Here is a 16,494-nt window from a genome sequence, read left to right as displayed (position 1 = left end):
GCAACCACAAAAACATGGTCCATATTATGAAAATGGATGTTGACACATTGTTTCTCATTTTGCATCTTTTCACAGATGTGATAACAAGGTTTTCTAAGAAATAATTTGTGTAGTGCAGGTCACAAACTATCTTGTTTTGGATACGCTCTGTAGCAATGTATGCAGTTTGGTATTAATGTTTAGAAGTAGAGGGTGAGTTCATAATCAAGAAACAAATACTATCATAATCTCATTAGGATCTCATGTGAGGCTCTGTGAGCTACAAGTTTGTTCAGTTTATATAAAAAAAAAGAAGAAAAAATATTAAAATGTTCCTTAAATATGTCAGTCAAAAGGATTGCACTGGCTGGAACATCAGGATCAGAAGAAGATACTTCATGTCAGTTAAGACAGAATCTGTCTGTGGCCCCAATTTCTTTATCACTTTTCAACTAGACGATACTTATGTAAAGGTCCAACCTGACCCTGCAATTACACCAAAAATCAAGCTGTGCCATATAAAGGTGTTTTGTTAATGATTCCAACATGCTTTTCTCTTTATATGCTATTTTCTTAGCTGAGAAGTACTTTCATTGGGATCACAGTTTCACAAAAGATAAATAGTATTCAAATTTGTATTGGCCAGGGAGAGCAGGCTTGACATTCAGTCGTAAGGCATTTCCTTATTTGGCTGCTTGAAAATTATCAAAATGATAAAATTCTGGTGATTTATCTGAGATTCTTCTGCAGGCTATGTTCATTTATATTCAAATTTACTGCTCTCTGTTCCAGTCACCTAGTACAGAGGTACTCTCCTTATTCACTTTCTTTCATGTAGCTATGTTTTGAAATAGTTGCTAAACTAAAGAGCACACTGTATCAGATCTTTGATTCTAAGAGACATAACTGTTAATGTGCTCACAGAATTTTACAATCTCTTAACTCATTATCATGTTTTTTTTGTTGTTTTTATTACAATATAGCTGTTAGGAATGGCGACCGTTACTATTTGAGACTGCATGAGTTTTTTTCTTTTATCAAAATGAAAGTATTGATCATTTGAGATCAGAGCACTGCTCTAGTACCATGGCTTTTTCTTCAAGGAGGCAGTTAACATAAATGAGACAAAGAGGAATATGGCCATTTCAAGGAGCTTTTAAGCACTGTGTACCATGGTTTCAGGTCTGGGACCTACAACAATCATCTACTCCAACTGCTTTATGAACTGACCAAGTTAAAGCATGTTATTAAGGCCATTGTCCAAATGCCCCTTAAATACTGACATGTCTGGGGCATGGAACACCTCTCCAGGAAGCTTGTTCCAGTATCTGATCACCCTCTTAGCAAAGAAATGCTTCCTAAGGTCCAGTCTGAACCTATTGTGGTGCAGCTTTGAACCACTCCCACACATCCTATCACTGGTTTACCAGGGAGAAGAGATCAGCACCTCCCTCTCCATTTCTCCTCCTCTGGAAGGTGCAAAGAGCAATGAGATTGCCCCTCAGCCTCTTTTTCTCCACAACAGACAAACCTGATGTCCTTAGCTGCTCCTCATAGTACATGCCTTCCAGCCCTTTCACTAGCTTTGTCCTTCTGCTTACAGTCCTCTTCTTGGCTACTCAAAATAGGAAAATGAAAAAAATTTAAATAGCTATACAGGTTCATCTCTTCCTCATATCTGATAAACTGGCTGCAGAAAATAATTAGCTGGTAGTGCCATTCAAGCCAAAACAATACAGCTTTGAGAGTATCAGCACATCTAATAAAACTGGAAGATGCAAATCTGCCTTCTCAAAGTTCACTTCTCATTAACTCACCATAAATATTGCCACCACTAAAATGCGAAAGCATTTTCAGTAATTTCACTAAAATGTATACTTCCTTAAGAGTCAAGTAATGCATATCTCTTGGATTTTCAGCAAATATTGTCTAAATCGATTTACTAACCCTAAAGCATACTTACAAACCCTACAACAAATTAATAAAAAACATAACATATATTAAAATCTCACCAACAAATCCTAAATAAAGTTTTGATTAAGGCATTTTTTAATGTGCACTTTACAGGTATAAGCAATAGATTTATTTCTGAAGCACAGTCTTGGGGCTCAGCATTCAGCAGCAAAATTACAGATATAGTCCTTACACATTAACTCGTAATTAGGTATTACAAATTCCAATCAGAACTTCCACAGTGAGTTCCTGAAGTCCAGATGTAATAATAAGCTTCATAAAAGGTTCTGTAATCTCTTTCTCACATTTTCCTTTAAGTTTAGAATAAATCATATTCCAGCCACAAAGCACCCTAATTTTTTTGAAAAGTAGCAATTTTTTGTTATTTGTCATGTTCAGCCAAGATACTTTCACAGTTCTACTGAAATAACAACAGACAGGGAAGAGACTTCTTAAATTTAAGGCATGTATTTTAAGCAGATCTAAGAATTAACTTGCAATAGTTTATGCAAAGAACTAATTTTCCCCGGGCCAATTTCAACACCCTTTCAGTCCAAATTTCAAAGCCTATCAAAAATTATGCTCTTGCTGAAATAACTGCTTCTATGCTACTCTATGCACACACTTCTCATTCTCATCCTTACACAGGCACTAAAGCTTGTACGTATCAGAACCAAGAGCTAAAAACAAAACAAATCCCTTAAGCAAAAACAGAAAAAAACCCCAAATGATTACTTTTCAGTCCATCGAACTTAATCCTTCTCATTCTGTGGTAGCATTCAGATTGGCTTAGGGGAGCTGTGAAAATAGAAAGTCAGCAACATTTGATTGATGAATACTTCTGATGATCTTCATTATTACGTTAGCTTCAAAATCTTTGGAAAATCCAATTCCAACAGCAAGTGCTAAAAACTTGACATTCAGCTCAGAATTTGATGGAATATAGGTGACAGGAAAGGAAGATGTAGCAAATCAGAAGTGGTGTATCAAAGACAGGGGAAAGAAAGCATTTTTACTTCAAGATTTTTTTACTTTTTCTGAGATATTTCTAAAAATATGAAAAAGGTTGAACTGAAAATTTACATTCCAATAGCAATCTTTCAAGGTAAAAAAACTATATTAAAACCAAGATGTGTAACAGTTAAGACTTTCAAGTTTACTACATCTTTCTTTAAGTACTTATATAAATCAAGTTTTGCTATAATTATATGTTTACTTATATATGGACTTTCTATGAGAAAAATCATTTGCCACAATCAGAGATCACAGTGTGCTGAGGCACAAGCTCTGCTCATAGAAGGGAATGTTCTCCACATCAAGTGATAATGAAGAAGAGAAAAGGGGATTTAATCTCTTTTTATGTTCATTTAATCAATTTTGATTTTTTATGATACCTAAAACTTCTGTAGCAGAGTATTTATTCCACTGAGCCAAATCAAGCTTTTAGTTGCATAAATATAAGTATCTAGTGTTTTGTCTTCAGAATGCTCCACTGCTTCCTTTTAAGCTTCAGGACTGAATTCCCCTCTCAAGTGCAGTGATGTCAATGTGGCACAGTGCTGGATGATTACTGTTGGAATGAAGAATATGCCTTATAATTTAATTCTCAAATATGTCTTATATGCACAGAGCAGAATAAAACTACAAATTTATTTCAAAAAATAATGAATTACATATTTCCAGCTGTAGCCTCTCATTCCACACCTGAAAATCTGAGAGTGTATCGCTTATGGGCTCATACACTTCATGAGCAACTAAAAATCTGACCAACATTTTTCATTATATGCACACTTCATGAGACCATTGGCTCTTGCGGTGGTTGAAGCCAGAGTGAGCTCCGCTGAAGTACATTGAATGAGTTCTATAAGGGAAATTAGATCTGGGCTCATCTGTTTAAATCAGGTTCATTTATCTGACAGGACACTAAATCCTGTATTTTAAAATTCCTCAAGAAAACAACCTAGAAAGGAAAAAAAAATAAAATGATGCAATCTCCACTTTTGTGTTCTGAAGTTGTTTTAAAAAAGAATCCTGGAATCATGGAGTAGTGCAACAGTATGCTAATTTGAGCTGAAGCCAGTGAATTATTGTTTGTTTTTTTTGTTGCCTTGGATATTTTGGGATGTTCAGTGAAACGTCTGCCAGTTTTTATACTGTGCAACTGTAAGCATATTGAGCTAGAAAACTGAGCTTTTGTGGGTTTGAGTATTATCAGAAAAGATTTTTTAAATTGTGTTACATATAAAATATCTTATAAAAATACAGAAAACATCACTGAGCCTTTAGCAACATCTCTTTTTTTCTGTCAAAGTATTTGGGTTTTGTGAACAGTGTGAGTATACAGAGCTCAATTAAGCAAGTGAAATCATGAATTTGTCAAATAAGTGCTTTAATTAAAAAAAAGAAAAATCCAAACCAAAACCAAACCTATAACCCAAAAACACTCAAAAAAGTCATTAAGAAAAGCAAACCCAGAAATTTTAATGTCTACCACGTAATCAAGCACAAAATAGAGTTGGGGGGGAACTAACCCATGATATCAGTGATTGTGCTTTGAGTGGCAGCTTTTACAAATTGAGCTAGTAATCAATAAAGGAAGGATATTTTGCTGAAAGTCACTGCCCAAATTTTCCCCAACTTATTTAACTATCAGAACTTTAGAAATCTTCTCCAAGATTATGTAAAATCTGTAAGGATGCCCCACTTCAAATTAAAAATATCGTGCCTATACAATGCTGTTGATTAGAAAGGAAGGGTGTTTTAGTGTAACAAGATGTCACATTTCTTCTGAAAGGATTAAAATCAGTTTGTATTCAACCATTTTCATACTTACTTTAATTATATGTTTGAAAAAAGCATTCATTTCTGACAACGCTGATTGTATTATCATTAGTATATGTCAATTTTCATCTTACCTTGATTGTGTAGCCCATTTTTTTTATTGGATGCTTTGAAATTCCAGTGAGCTTTCATGAAATTTGATAGAATAACCATGCTATTCTCCCTTTCCAGGCAAGTTTGAGATAAATGGCAGGAAAGTCTATGACCTTTGGGCAAATTACTCTCTTTTACTACACTATACATTGATGAATTGTGTCAGTATGCATTTACATATTTGCCATTACCCAAATAGTAAACCCCACACATTTCTGGCTCCATCAGAATGAAATGAGGGTATCATAAATTAGTAAACAAATGTATTATAAAGTTCATATTTAATTAAATAAGAAAAAAATCATGAAATTTGTAGTCAGATGCAAAATTATTGCTATTTATTCTGCCATTTAAGAATTAAAACTATTTTGTCACAAAGAGTTTCATTCTTCTAAAGACATAATTACATACATTTTGATGGATCATATCTCATAGTAGCTAAATGGAGATTATTTTACTGCTTATTTGCAATAATTTAAAGCAGATTAAGTAGAAATTTACCATTTCCTCAGAATACACACATACATTAGCAGTGTACACCTGCTACTGATATATCTAAGCAACAAAATAAATGGGCTAGCCTTTCATTTACTGAAAAAACAAGAAGTGTCTGTGACTGAAGAATTACCACATAAGTGTAAGAAAACACTACTTTTTTCATGAACGATTCTTCAAAGAAAGTACCGTTCAGGACAAAAATTTCTTCAAAATAAGGTTAATAAAATAAAGTTAACCTCTATTTCTACATAATAGTATTATTTGTAGATGAGAGAAAGACTGCAGCATACTAGAATATACTATTCTGCTACTACTGAAAAAATATGTATCCTTTCCTTCTATCCTTTTGAAATCTTGCATTTCCTTTATTGGTTACTGGACAGTTTTCTTAAAACATTTTTAGGTCCATTTTTACTACTTTGCAATATTAGTTTAAATTTTGAACTAAAATTAGTTCAATAGATAATACAGATGCTGTGTCTTTTAAAATCAGTATTATATATGCATGGTTGGAATTAGGCTGCAATTTATGAAACTCCTGGCCACTAGTTTTACAAGAAGGTATTAAAATAAAAAATAGCTTTGTCACTAGTATATGATCTCTGCTTATGAAATAGAAATATAATTTCCACTATAGGAAAATACATCTTTTATACTGCTTTGATTTTATGGTTGGTTTGCTACAGTACCCAGCCCATGGCCCAAGGAACTGCTTGCTAGCTATGACTCCTATTGTTTGACTAAATCTTGTGCACGTTATGTCAACACATGGGCTCGAATCTATTCTGCTGGACTCAGACTGAAATGGAAAGGATCATACTTGAACTTCTAAGTCTTGAAGGCAAAACTGACCAGTGGAAGTATAATGTTATTTGCCTCTGCCCCTTTTTCCTATCCAAGCAGGAATACCCTGAATTACCATGTGACTGGCAGCCAGAAAGCCCTATTCAGTCATTAAGCAGTGACCTTTATTCAGCAGGAATGCAGTCAAGGTTTTGCTTTCCTACACTACATACTTAAGACTAAGCTCTTTCAGGGTGGCTATCCCTTCTTGTCTGGGGAAGAGAAGTAACTGCTTTTATAAAACAATTGAACTGTAAAATGCAAGTACAGAATTTCATGGTGCAGCATACTGAAATCTGAAGTTCTATCTGTTTATTTTGGCTCTTGACTGGGAATTAGGGACTAACCTTCGAAAAATTTAACAAGTCTTTTTAACAGATATTCTACACCTGACCTGACAAATATTTAGAAAGATTTATAGAATCACCTTTTCTGCATATTCAGTTTTATAACCTTTGTAACAGTTTCTTTTCTTCTCTGGCTTGAACAACTCAAATCTGCAACTGAAAAAATATGTCAATAATACACTGTATAACTGAGTATAGACTAAAAAATAATATGAACAAATAAACACACATCTTAGGTCTTTTTGCAAGTTGTTTACAAACCAAATTAATACACAGTACTTTAGAAGCCATTTTCATCTATTGTTAAAAAGCACTTAAACAGATACTTGTTTCATTGACTTTATCTTCTATTCACTCGTATTCAAGCTTGATTATGGTACATTAAAGAAAAAAAATAAAGGGAAAACAGTCATTACTACAGTACTGTTAGTAGAAACTAGTGTTTTAAGAGGCACACTCTGGGAAAAGGATTGTCTGATTTGACATCTATGTCAAAAGATCCAAGACAAAAAAGAGCTAATACAGTGAGCTAATAGAACAGACAAGATACTTTTAAGAGTAACCAAAGGAACTATCCTTATAGAATGTTAGCGTCTTGTTTAAAGAAAACCCCATCTCACTTGCACACCAAATTCAGTACATATATGCCAATAATAAAGATTGCATCTTTGGCAGATGAAGTATTTGGTAACCAATAACAAATGTCTGTAGTAATACTGAAGGATTAATAAAATCATACTCTGATAAATTCAGTAACTGTGTGAAGCGGGAAACATGGGGGAAAATACAAATAACACCAGGCATATTTCTACCTATTAGAGCAGAAAGCTTCAGATTTATTTTTTCAGTGGTTGAATACAAATCAAATGATCCTATGATTCTATAAACACGCGTTGACATTCCTTAAAAAAATGCATGCATATTCATTATTCACTACCCTTCATAACAAACTTACATTTTCAACATAAAAGCAATGGATATAAAATAAACTTTCTCATCACACAGTAGAAAGCCACTATTGGACCAATTGTAAACAATAATTTGACTTATGTAATAAATATCCAGTGGCTTCTCCACACAGTCATGATCATCAACCAACAGAAAAAAGACATCTGTCATGAACATTTTTGCCGAGAGCCTGTCATCTATGAAGCACTCAGCAATCAGCCTGAGACACAGTCAGATCACAATTCTCAACATAGCTAAACCAAGGCACTGCAAATGAAGGTATTGCCGTAGGCAGCGTAACTTCTTTCCAAGCCAGGTAAGTCCCAGTAACACAGGCACTCACATGGCTTCAATACATAGCAAAAAAATTCCCAGTTGGTCACAGCCAGTAGCTGTAATTCTATCAAATCCCAAGTAGGTGCTAAATTCCAAAGTCAGAAATCTAGATTCAGCTTTGAATTATGCCCCATTCTTTAAGAACAGTGTCAGACGAATCACTATATTCTAAAAGTTAATGCTAAATTCAGGTATTGAGAATTAGTTGCTCAGTTACTGTAAGTATAATTTTTGAACCAAGCTATTTAATTTTCTACTATATAAAATTGGGCTTAAACTGCTTCTCCTCTTATTCCCACCTTATTTTCTTTTGCTTAGTGAGATGGCTGTAATTTGGAGGAAAACACACCTTGTGTAAAATGTACAAACTACACCAATCTTGGGGTTTTATCTTAAGATTTAAAGTGATACATTATGTATGAACTTGTATGTTTATGCTGTGTTTTGATTGGATCAGCTGAAGTAGACATGTATTTGCTTACTTCACTTACACTGCAACTACAGCTTGAAAAATGATGCAATGATTTTTTTAATTTTCCTGACAGTTGGCAGACAAATCTTGAAAGCAACTGAGTAATATTTAGGTCTAAAAGAAGAATTCAGGAGCTGTGTGGTTCTAAACAGCAATCTGGTTAAGAAACATTCAGATAGAAGCCAAAGCTAACTTTATTTTTTTTTTTCAAGAACTTACTGCAATATCAAAATTATTTAAGGTATCTAGAATTCATTCACTCAGAGCATTGAACAATTAGGATTGTACACAGACAATCCATGGGAATGGTTTCCACATGAACCATGCTACTAATGATGTCTATGTTTTCTCATTCATTCACCTTCTTTTGTTTATTGGAGTCACAGTTTCCTGGGTCTTTTTGATATTTTCATAGCTGTCACCATTCTTTCAACTGAAAACATTAAATTCCAGCTACTCAAAATGAAGCCCACAAACAATTTTGGAATTGTCAACTCTTGACATCTTTCCATGAATAAACAACGTAGGAGGAAATGCAGTTAGTTCCGTCCTGTAACACTTCCGTTTTGGAGGAATTCTTAGCAGAAAAGACATGTAGGATTTCAGGGGTATAGAGGAATGAAGCTGATTTACTTGACTGAACCAAGTGAAGTTGTGCTGGACAGTGCAGCTGGTTCATCAAATTTTTACCAGGGGTTCTGCAATTTCAGCTTATTTTTATTACTTAGTTTTTATCCATTGGAATTTAAGTATAAAGTGAAGAGTCCTTCAGGCTACTTGCTTTTAGGAACAAAGAACTACTGAAGAATTCCAAGCATATCTACCCTAAGCTAGCGCACATAGAGAATATGGTGTCTGGCCAAACACAGTATGACTGTCTGTCAGAACACCTCATGTCTTTAACAGCAAAGTCACCTCTCTCACATCTAATGCTGAGAAAATCCCCAGACAGATTTTTCCCTTTGAATGCTTTCCTGTTCACCACAATTCATACAGCATCCCCAAAGTTATTGTGCAAGTTTATATCAGTAGATAAGCTCTTGTTTTTATTGCTGCTGACAATAGCTACAGAATAAAATACACACTGTTAGAAGGAAAATTTCAGCAGGTTTATATTTACCCTCTGCTTGAACTGGATTATATGTTCTTTCATGCAATAAGGCTGAAGGTAAAACAAAAACTCTCTTTCATGTGCTTAACAGAATATGTGTTAAATCAAAACATTTCTGTAAAATATGCCCATGCTTCTTCGCAGAAAAACTTGGATAAGGGTGTTTTTGTGCAAATTCAGTCATTGTCACCACAGACAACAGTTTGCACATCTCAAATACCATTAAACTGTAAGTTCCAGTTAGATGCCCAGAGAGAGGCTGATGACTAAAGCAAAGGAAGTCATTTAAGCCCCAGAGAGAGTATTTGGTATTCGGCACATTACGCTACACCTACGCTGCTACACCATCTTAGGGCAGATGAGAGGTGCTGAAACACCATGAACTGCTGCCAGCTGTGGGAGCACAAACAGAAAAACTAAGAGCTGACCCAAGTAATCCTGCAATTTCTCAGGCCAAAACGCCCATCCAGGTGCTTTATGCATGACAGAGAATCCAACAGATACTGCAGACAATTCTGGTATGTCCAAAACAAGTTCAAACTACACATCTAAAAATTCAGTATCAGCAGCAGATTTTCTCAAATACTGATACTGATCAGGTCCCCAGTTTGGTGTTCATTGCATACACTGAGACCCTTGCTTCCGTTATGTTACCTTCAGCACCTCTGTCACCTACCCCTGGGTCCATATTCCTGTTTGTTGGCTGGAGGCTTGGATAATTTGTTTCCAAAGTACAAAATCATAGCATAATTTGTCTTTAAAAAGACATGAGAATTCTGTTTGCCTGTGCAGAACTATTGTCTTAGGCGGTATGATGATGAAGAAATGGAGAAATGAAATATACCATTTTTTTTAATGTAAAACTGGCACATATGACTGAAGACAGGGAAGTTAAAAACTATGTAACGAGGCATACAACACTGAAAAAAGTCAACTGGAGAAATTACCTGTGAAAACTGACACTCCAAAGTGTCACATTTTCATTATGGAAATCATGGCATACAGCAAAAATTTCCAGTTAGCACACCATATACTGATACAGGTGGAGGCTGCCGTATATCTGCCTGGGCCTTTCAAGGATAAAGGGTTTTCTGAGCTTGCCTTGGATATGCAACATAACTGTGTAAATCAGGCTTTTGTATTCTGAGTATTTCAGATTCATTCTGCATGCGCCACACAAACACTTTAACACTTTAAGTGCTGTAACTCTGACTGGAATAATACTGTGTGTCTGCTGTTTGGAAACGCTGAACAATTCTGCCAAATCCTCTAGTTACACACAGAGGAAATTTTTAAATGAGAATGGAAGATATATCAGTGGAAATCCAAATGTACAGCTGCCCTGCTGCAGAGGTCCCTGGGATGCCTAAGCACAATGCCACACAGCTTTTTCAAGAACAATCTGATATTGAAAAGGGCATGTAGTTGGAACAACACATGAATGTGAAGGTACTCTGCTAATAGCTATGCCAGTAATAACATACTGGCAGAAACGTTTCTGGTAAATCTCTGAAGCACAGACATGTGGTACATGGTTTGTGAAAGTGTTTCCATTTCATATTATGGGGATTGCATCCCTGCCAAAACTACAACAGATGCTGCAATGAAATGCAAAGAAATTTCAAGCTGGTTGGCTACAACGCAATTTTGAACTCTGGCAGGAAAGAGCTTTAATATTTTTCTTGACAATATTATTCTACTGAATAAAAATTTGCACTCTCAGTCTTTGGCATTGTAAGGGTTTGCCACCTTCATGCTAATTTAGATATATTTAATAAACTTTAATTTAATAAATTGAATATTTCAGCAATTTATTGTAATCCCATATATCAGTTTTATATATAACCATATATTTTGCTTTTGCAGTACAGAAGCACAAAGAAAAAAAAAAGCTCATTCACAGATACCATGCAGGAAGATGAAAATATTTAGCACAAGTAACATATTCATCAAACCAGATATGTTAATTTTTTTTGGAAATTACAGAGAAAGAAACTATCAATGTTATGGATATCATTGCATTGTTGAGATGAATAGGTATTCCCTATGTTTGCATTAGGGAATTAATGGGACTAGACTACAGTTAAGTGGGAATATATTTCATTCCCATGCTTCAAATGAACCTGTTAGAGCATTCCTGAAACCAATATCCCTCTGCTGTACCTTATCTGTGGTCAAAATGTGAATCTCATCTACCATTAGCCCTGCAGTCCAGTACTTTTATTTCATTTGCCTCAAGAAAAGGATCTGCCTGTCATCTTCCTGGAAGTGCTTATCTTTTAAAAAACTGGAAAAAACACAGTGTGTTACAAAAATACACCTTATTCCAAATAAAAATGGAAACACTTCTTCCTATCGTTGTTTTATTTAATGTTTAGAAGTTAATTCCATTATGGTTGTTAGCTCTGCTTTATGCAGCTCCATAGTGAAGTGTAAAATAATGAGAATCACTAATAGTTTTCTCAAGAGTTATCTGCCAGCACCCATAACTCATTATAAAACCAATTATGTTGCTTCTGGCATACCTTTCAACACTTTGGTGCCTGCCAAAGTAAAAATCAATAACTGTTTATTATTATTCCATGTCTGATATTGGTTAAGTGGCTCCAGTGGCACTCCCTGTTGGGGGACTGCCATTAAAGATTTTAGAACTGCATAATCCGAGCCTTATTAGGCTACTCTAGTGAGCATACTTCAGTATTTTCAAAATTGTTAATAACTCCAACTGACTAGTTACCATGAAAAATTGTGCTGAATAACACTGGTGAAACTTCCTGAAGAACAACACATACTTTTCCAATTATGCATTTGGTAACAATGGAGTTTCACCTGACTTCTCCTAGTCTGATGGGAAAATCCATTCTCTGTCACACAGATACACGTTTCTCCATTTTAACACTTGATATGGGTATTATAAAACACATTTGAAATTACAAGGTCTGCAAATCTCACATGAGATACCACTAAATTTTGTCCTGCAACACTCAGCTGTAAGGAATGCCTTGGTTCTTCTCAGCTGGTCACTAAAGGAACTGAGTCTGCAATTTTGAAAACAAAGTCTCTCACATAAGCAGCTGTAAAATACATACTTCTACACATGGAAAATGGATTTTTTTTAGTGCTATGAAACTTCACATTTTCTTTCCTGTTTAAGCATAATTTTATTTGGTCATTAAGATTTGCCAAAGGAAACAAAATACAAGGACTATTAATGGAAGCAAAAGTTATTCTTAAAAGTTATTTACTGAACATGGATGCTATAGTTAAATTAGCAATCATTGAAGCAGAAGGAATTACATTAATATATGAGCACATCATAGGATTTCCTGGGTCTAATCCTAATCTCATGACAGCACTTTAGACATCACAAAATCTTTACTTCAGATACGGCAGAATGTTAGTCAACAATAAGCTGACAACTACCAACCTACAATATTGTGGATTTATTTTCCAAGATTTGCATCTCCAAAATCTTACAGGTCTTTTCTCAACTTGAGCTTCCTACAATTTTAACTTCTACAATCTAATATAATGGAAAACTTGATAAACGATGAAGATTTTCATAGTCTTCCATGTCATTATAGCTCATTAACAGTGTTTTGTACTACTCTAGTTCTGTAAAAAAGGGTTTGAATATTTGATATTTAGATAAATAGTGCTAAAATAACCAGATATTTATGTGACTAATGCAGTTTGGAATATGACATTGTTATTCTGTCAAAAATTTTAATAAAATACGTTTGGTCTCAAGAATAAAAAGATACAGTTTCAAATATATTCATTAACCATTTCTAAATAAAATAAACAACAAAACAATAAAATTACTGTTTAATTCATTATATTTGAATATTTTAAACATGAAAAAGTTTTATGTGAAAAGTCTTTTGAAATTACAAGTTCGAATTTCAGAAGCAGTTATGATACCTATGTTACTTGCAATTGCAATGGAGCATGTACAGTCAGTTGGCATGCACCTGCTGAGGAGCATTAAGTTCCAACTGAGGAGTCTAAATTCTCTAACTATGAGCTACTTTCTCACTATGGATTTTGTTTTTTTTAAGTATGAGTAATTTAATATAAAGCTAGAGATTTATAGCCTTTTGAAGATACAGCTTGGCCTCATCTGTTCACAATACCACAATGGAAACATGAAGGTTTCAGATTAAAGAAAAGCATCTAGAGTGCTTAGTTTTAACTAAATAAGTTATAGCATTAAATAAGTTATCGCATTTTATTTAAATCCCATATCCAGTTAATATTTCTACTTTAAGGACTCCAGTAAGAAACTAAGTCTTGATCACTCAAACTGTAAGGTTTTCAAGGTGCTGAGAGAACTGCATGAGAATTTCTGTAGTTTAATGAATATGAAAATGGTTTTCCTTTTAGCTTGCTTATAAAACCCAACAAAACTCTTGTTTTCAAAGATATAAGATTAAATGGTGCCGTGGTTTAAAACCCCACCTCAGTCTCCCGCAGTGTACCACACACTCCTTTGTTTCCCCCCCCCCCCCCACCTTCCCACGCCCGGAGGGATGGAGAGGAGAGCCGGAGGAATACAACTCCCACGGACTGAGGTAAAATCAGTCCAGCAATTAAGGTATAACACAGATCACTACTGCTACCGCTAACAAATAAATGTTAGAGGAAATAAACAAGGAGAGAGAATACGATACCACCCGCCAAAATGAGCCCAGCCCAGAAGAGTGCTCACCCTCCCCTCCCGGCCAGCTTACAGTTCCCTCCCCAAGCAGGATGTGCTGTGGTATGGAATACCTCCCCGACTAGCCCAGACTAGGCGCCCTATCTCTCCCTCCTCCCTGGCAGAGCATGAGCTACTGCTGAACCCATGACAAATGGTATTTCAGGATATATAACATTTCTGTACTTTATCTACCTCTCTCACTTAAATAAAAATGTATCTTATTTAATTTCACCTGTATGAGCTCAAAGACAACCATCAGGCCTATACAGTAACTGATAAATAGAAAAAATGTTTTTAACAATGCACTTTTTACTAGAACCAAAAAATGTGGAAGCAGAAAACATCATGCATCATTCATGTGCACAGTATACTACCTAGAATTCTGCTAGCACTCATACACTGCCCATGGATAACTGATCAACTGAAGTGTGTAAATTCGATACTGTTTAAAAGATTTGTACCTCCATATAACTCAAATTTCCTTTCTTTTAATACTTACAGATGTTTTCATTAAAGCCAAACTGATATTTTTTTTATCACAAAGAAAAAAAAAATCATTAATTTCCCCCTATTTCCCCTCCTTAAAGGGCTGACATTGAGAATTACTATGTGCACAGCATACACAGGACATATTTAGTTTTGATAAGGGAGACAGGAAAAACCATCACCATGAGCAATGTCCCAGAAACTTTTTAGGTTGTAAAAAACAGAATTTCTAAAATTAAGATGACTCTTTAGAATTCAGAATGCATATGCAGCAGCTTGTCTGCACTAACATGCGGCCACTAGAATCAAACATAGGGCTGAAAGAAGATCTTACCAAGGAAAAGGTTGATATGACATCACCTCAGGTATGAAGCTGGATAAATATTACAGCACAAGGCTATACTATAGCTTTGTATAAAATACTGTATACTTTTCTGGACATTTCACATTGGAAATGCTTTCAAATTGGAACAGATGGCAAACACTGGGATAAAGGAGGGACAAAGGGAAGCCCATTTTGCAGGAGAAGAGAAAGGCAGTGCTGGCTCGGACACTGAGAGGGGGGAGTAGAGTGAACCACAAGGAAACAACTAGCTAGAAAAAAGCATAAACAACAGATGAAATTTAGAAAATTTTTGCTCTTCAAGCTATTCAGAAACTACTTCAAGATAATTAAGCTAGGGTAAAGATGACAAAACTGCCAGCTAAGGGCCTCACTTCACTGTTGCATATATTAATTTTTATGCAATTTATTCATCTTTATAACAGCATCCTGGGTTACAGTCTGAAAACCAAAACAGAAATACAGTCATATCCTAATGCAATTTTCATCAAGGTTTGTCAAAGAAAATTGTAATGGTCAATGACTGCACTTAAAATAATGTGTAATGATTTAAACAGGATAAAAATGCTTCAAGTCATCCATCTAATAAAAATTTTTCTCTGCTCATACACTGCATAGCAAATACAAAAATATAGATGATTCAGATTATATATGGCCCGTCACACACTAGTTAGTTAATCACAAATCAATTGTGTAGTAAATAATCACACACTAGTTCCCTCAGTCCTTGGAAAGAAATCTGGTGAATGTTTTCAGTTACTTTGGCACGAAGGATGGCTTAAAATGCCTTCACTTCCATTTAAAGGGCTTCAGAGAAGACTCTTGTTTTATGGTTGTTCCTTAACTGTCAGTATCTGACAAGCTTCAAAACAATGTCTAGGAATATGTGTTTAATTTTTTTTAAATAAAACCCACAACAAACAAATAAACCCCTAAAAATCCCAACATCAGTCACTGCCTATTTTGCCAAAGATGCTGATCCACCTCTACGCTAAATCTGCATGCCTGATCTTTGTAAATTTATTTTTATTATTGCCATAAGAAATGTTTTAACAGTAGCTGCTTTTCCAAGAGAAGTAGCTCCAAATAAGAAGCTCCGAAATCTGTTTGTGAGGTCTACAAAGCTCAGGTTTATAAGAAATCCATGTATAAGAAGTGCACATATACATTAAGCTTGACTCAGTTGCAGTCATGTGTCTTTACAACAATTGGGCTTGCTGACTGGACAGAGTAAAGAAAGAGCAGTCCAGAGCAAAGAGTATTAATAAATAACATGGAGGGAGTATTGGAGTGAAAAGAAGGGAGTCAGAACACATTAACTGTGGAAGTATCCCCTCTGTAGAGCATTCTCCAGAATTCCTGAGATGGTCACCCCTTCCTCCATGTGAGCATCCTAATGGCGGCTCATAAAGTGCATGTGAAGGTGCTCTCAGAGAGCCCTCTTCAAGGACAAAATTGACAGCAACATACCTGCTATTTCCTGCCATCTAGTGAGGTTTAATGCCCTGCACTCACGCCAGGAAGTGTAATGTGAACCATGCA

General features: G+C 35.2%; 1 protein-coding gene across 6 annotated transcripts in view; it reads right to left on the bottom strand.

Moving 5' to 3' along the window:
- Positions 1 to 16,494, bottom strand: part of NAALADL2 (N-acetylated alpha-linked acidic dipeptidase like 2) — a 634,909-nt gene that overhangs the window by 208,982 nt on the left and 409,433 nt on the right. The gene's annotated exons all lie outside the window — the stretch shown is intronic.

Source organism: Melopsittacus undulatus, chromosome 6, assembly GCF_012275295.1.
Source record: "Melopsittacus undulatus isolate bMelUnd1 chromosome 6, bMelUnd1.mat.Z, whole genome shotgun sequence".
In the NCBI taxonomy this organism is placed as follows: Eukaryota; Metazoa; Chordata; class Aves; order Psittaciformes; family Psittaculidae; genus Melopsittacus; species Melopsittacus undulatus.
This window is presented reverse-complemented; position numbering and strand designations above follow the sequence as displayed.